We start from the raw sequence: 5,166 nt of genomic DNA, 5'->3' as shown, positions 1-5,166 counted from the left end.
CCCAGTTGACAAGGAGACGCAGTGGTCTAAATACAGAGAACCAGAGACTATATCTGAAAAGATAGAGCAAATAAAACTGATTATCGTAACTCAGTGCCCATAAAAAGCACCGATGAGGCGAATGCCTCTGAGCCAATGAGGGAACGATTGTAAAATTTTGCGTATAGGGAAAATGGCTGAAAAGTCCAATGCCGCCGGCGTTAGATCGCCGTTGAACGATTTTTTTTTTTTTATATACTCTTGTGATTTGTTCTCAGAATAAAACTCTCACGCCGTAGACACAGTTTCCCGCATAACGTCACATAATACAATGGCGTCCGACAGGGCTGTGATGGAGAGTAAACGAATACGAGATGTGTCAGGGGAAAAGGTAAGTTTAGAGGCTGGCTCTTATTTTGATGAGCTCGGCGATGCCATCGTTCATCTCCTTCACAGCCTGATACTCGATCAAACTAAGACGGCGCTCATTAGAGGTATCGTAAATGCCGCCTTCAGCTTCGGTATGTTCACCATGACTATCGTGCACCTGTAAATTGTGCTTAGCTGCGACCTCCTCAAGCTTGGCTTTATTTGCCGCGAGATTCGGCATTTTGATATGCACCGAGGCACGCATTGATGTATCCAGATTCCTCGGACAGAACATCAGGGAGCCAAAGCAATCGTGTGAGAATGACAGCCGCTTCTCAATCTCGTTTACCGCTGTCATTAAGCGTACCGGTAGGATCGAGATTGCCGAAGTAGTCGACATTACCGAAGTCCTTGGGCGGAAGTTGTCGGTTGTCTTGCAGCCGCCGTGGTAGTCGTCGATGATGGGATAGGATCTTGGCGAAGACGGTGTACGCCTTAGCGTCGGGCGCGTAAATACCGACGCCAGAATCATGATTCTCCAAACCAGATTGGATAACGTCCAAGAGAGTAGAACCAAAAGAGGTCTTTCTGGTCTTGAGCTGATCGACGATCTCTTTGGTTAAATGCTTCTTTAGCAGTGATTTGCTGTCGGACTCGACCAACTTCTTATAGCCGGATTCCAGTTTGTCCGGAACCGCTACGTCCACCATGCGACGTCCACGAGAAGCGACGGCGAAGAGAGAAGGTAATCGAATGGCGCATCTTGATTCACGAACGGCGACACGTACGTGGTCGGAAACGAAGTTAGGAAGTCGCAAGCAGGTAGACGAATCTTCCTAGATCTTTCGATGTAAATGACTATTAAGTCCACTACACAGAGTTCCTCGTGGTTTTCAAATTTAGGTATAGAAGAAGCGACTGGGGTTTCCCCGGCGCCGAAGTATTTAATCTCTCCAGGATCCGAATGAGTGCTCGATTCTCTTTGAATGTTATTTGAGAGATCCTTATTGCTGCCAGAGTCTGACATTATTATCCCGTGCCTAAGGCGAGAAGCATTCCAAGCTTCCTGGTGAGCCCTTCCAAGGAGAGATCCAGATGCGGAAAATCGGAGGCTAACTTTTTGATTACGAGAGCAGGGTCCCGAACGTAGTCGTATCCTGGACGCTGCGGCTTGTAAACGCTTGCTCCCATGCAGAAGCGTTTAACAAGAGGATTTTTGCCGATTGAATTTTGTGAGATCAGAGAAATGGCTGACATGGCTGTGTTGAGCGTAGAATAAGAGTTAGCTGATTCCGCAATCATAACGAGAAAATTCAAGGTCGCTTCAGAAAGGGTCCGATAAGCCGGGTGATGATCCCTAAGAGAGGCAGAAAGCAGATCGTAAGCCGTTGCAAAGACGAATGAGAATAAGTTTCTGGCCTCACATCACCGTCAGATATCCTTGGCCAAGGCTGGGAAATTTGACCCACAACAGTTTATGAAAGCAAACACTGTTGTATTGTCAATGCGAAGCAAAAAGTTCGCATCTCCCCGATCTGCGGCAAAACATGATGATGGTGGTGATTCCTTTTATCTCCTAATGTGGAGCATAGGACGTCTACGGGCCTCTTCCACTCTTAGTCCAAGGCCTATATTCGTTTCTCGAATCAAATTGACTTTCAGATTTGTGGGTGATTGATCCACAGAATCCTACCCGAGGAGGTAATCACTTAATGTAATCGTGGGACTGAGTCCCTGAAATCATTATAAAATTTATATACAATTTCGATATATAATCCGACCGTTACGAGAAATAATTATGTAATATTAGATAAAATCGTTTATTTTATCAAATGATGTATAATAAGAAAAAATTATTTGTCCTCAAATAAAATTATATAAAATTAAGCCGGGACGAAAAGCCAAACATTACGTGATATTCTTCGCAATATATAATATAAGAATAAATTATCAGATTTAGTTTTTAAATTGTAATTTGACTCTTATTCGCCCTATTTAACGTATTAATTATAATTACATAAAATTAAATGAACTCATGTAATCTGTGGAACAATATTTCAGATAGTGGTTACCCCCTCGATCCTACCTCAGTTAGACATTAGAGACATATATCTACAAATATATACTAATGTATACTGATGTATAGGATCTACAATTTAACGCCGAATTCGAACGGCGCTGATGATCATAGATCATCAGATTACTAGATGGAGCCATTTTTTGGCTCATTAAACGCGAAAAATCGCGTTTGGGCGCACGTGGAATTGAACTCGGGTCAACAGATCGCGAGTCAATCGCACCGAGCGGTGCGCCACTCGACGCCACTGCGGCAAAAGATATAAGGCCGGAAAATGCCGCCTTGTAATATGGAGAACCCTTACTTCTGGCGCCCACCCCGTGTGAGCGCTGTGAACCGGCTACATCCCATCCGTTTAGAGAGGCATCTGAAAATAAGAGAAAAACGAAATCGACGAGGTACGCGACGCTTTCGTATCCTCTTTCTCTTAGCGAAGTCAATACTGGCCGCAGAAACTTCTTCTGCGTCCGTGCCGTGACTATCGGCGATGGTACCGCGACCGGGACGCCGATCTCCGGGATGGTTTCCTCGAGGACTTAGCCCCCGCTCGAGGACTCTGCGATGACATCTGGGTGGGGGCTTTCTCGTTTTCCGCAGATGCGGCTTGCTTGAGTGGCAGATGTCTCAAGAACTGATGCTTAAGTCATCCACTTGCTGCGGGCGTGCACTTCAAAAGGCCGCGCCCCATCTTTTCACTGGATTGAGCATCCTTTATGTTCTCCGCGAACGTGGCCCCGAAGAGCCATTCGTCTATCGGGGATGTGACAGCCATAGTCTTACCTAGTAAATTTGGACTTGGATTAATAAAGGCACGTCTGTGTAATGAGAGCCGATATTGAAGATCTGTCAATAAAAGGACGTCATGCGTTATCTGGCCGATGGCTGATTTCACCGACTCTGGAAGCGAAGGTTCCAAGACCAGGGGCGGAGAGGCCCGTGCCCAGAGCGCTCAGTAGGCCGCAACCTGTGATTGTGACGCAACTTGATGCTCGTCTCTTTTTAGCACCGGCGAGTTTGGTCCTTGAGAAAAGAACCTTACTTAATTTTGGTGCACTTAGGGGGGTTGACCCGTTTGATGGGTTGAAAAAATCGAAAAATTTTTTTTCATAAATCGCTTCTATAACTTATGTAGAATATGTGGTTAAAAGGATTTTTCGAAATTCGATGTCGTTAGAAAGTTATAGCCCTGAGAAGGAATGCGTTCGAAAGCCAGGCAGCGCGCTGGACGGAGGGTCGTCGAACCTTTTGTGTCGCTTCGGTTTCTTACCTGCGACCGTTATACTCACGTGTATACATATAAACACGCATATTTAGAGGAACACTATTGTCCAAAAATATCATTTCGAATCCAACGGTTAGTTTAGTTTTGCCTTGGCATTGAAGAGTGTAATACGTGCCGAATCCGTTTGAAATCTATATTTGCAGTGCGAGTTAGTTTTTCGAAATGGGTGGTAGTAAAGGAAACAAGGCAAGTAACACACACCCTTCGAGAGTAAAGAAAAGAAAGTTTCATGGAAATCGCCACTCAATTGAACAGGATACACAATTTACGTCCGCCTCAGCGAAGAAAATAGGCCGTTTCGATGTGAAGGTTCCTGTCGCAAGCAACTTTGGTTACTGTATTATAGAATTCGTTTCTGTTTTTTCTGCTTTATCTGCAAGTGTCATCTGCAAAGATTGCAAAAGTGAAGTTGCTTTTTCTAAGTCAAGCTTACGTGGCTTGGGTTTCAATATTCTTCTCGAGTGCAAGTGTGATAAACAAACAAAAATTAAGTCATGCTCTCTGGTCGGCAGTGCGTGTGAAATCAATCGACGAATAGTTTTTGCGATGCGCATGTTAGGCGTTGGACACCAAGGATTGAATCTTTTTTGCGGTCTGATGGATATTTGCCAAGGTATTGGAAACTCAACTTATGCGTCAATATTGGAAAATATTCATATTGCCGCATCTACCGTTTATGACTCCATAATATCGTTTGCTGCTACAGAAGAAAAAGATTTAAATGAACGAGCTGGAAATATACGAAATAATCTGACTGTTTCCGGTGATGGTACGTGGAAGAAAAGAGGATTTTCGTCTTTGTTTGGCGTTTCCACGCTGATCGGAAAGTTCACAGGAAAAACCTTGGATTCAAAGGTGAAGAGTAGTTTTTGTGCAACTTGTAATCTATGGAAAGGCAAAAAAGATAGCGATCCTGTGGCTTACGAAACGTGGTTTAAAAATCATCAAGAGGAATGCACCGCTAATCACACCGGCAGTTCCGGGAAAATGGAAATCGATGCGATCGTAGAAATGTTTCAGCGATCGGAGGACAAGCACGACGCAAAGTATGTTACATACGTCGGTGACGGCGACAGCAAAACTTTCAAAGGAATTTTGAATGCTGAGCCATATGAAGATTTATTGGTTATAAAGAAAGAGTGCGTAGGCCACGTAGAAAAACGAATGGGCACACGTTTGCGGAATGCCAAAAAGAACAACAAAGGAATGGGAGGAAAAGGCGCTGGAAAATTGACTGATAAACTGATCAACGAGCTGACAAAATTTTACGGACTGGCGATTCGTCGACATCCAGATTCTGTCGAAGAAATGCGAAAAGAAATTTGGGCCACTTTCTTTCATAAATCTTCGAGCGACGAAAATCCACAGCACCAAAATTGCCCGGAAGGCGCAGAGAGTTGGTGCAAATGGCAGCAGGCAGCAGCTAACGGAGAACTAAACCAATTTCGCCACGATAAGC

The 5,166-nt window shown here is 44.4% G+C and overlaps 1 pseudogene; it reads right to left on the bottom strand.

Moving 5' to 3' along the window:
* Positions 1–376: 376 nt before the first annotated feature.
* Positions 377–1,058, bottom strand: LOC108779992 (arginine kinase pseudogene; annotated as a pseudogene).
* Positions 1,059–5,166: the final 4,108 nt, after the last annotated feature.

The sequence above is a fragment of the Cyphomyrmex costatus genome, unplaced genomic scaffold, assembly GCF_001594065.2.
Source record: "Cyphomyrmex costatus isolate MS0001 unplaced genomic scaffold, Ccosl1.0 scaffold656, whole genome shotgun sequence".
Lineage (NCBI taxonomy): Eukaryota > Metazoa > Arthropoda > Insecta > Hymenoptera > Formicidae > Cyphomyrmex > Cyphomyrmex costatus.
The sequence above is the reverse complement of the archived record's forward strand: the minus strand, read 5'-3'. Positions and strand labels throughout refer to the sequence as shown.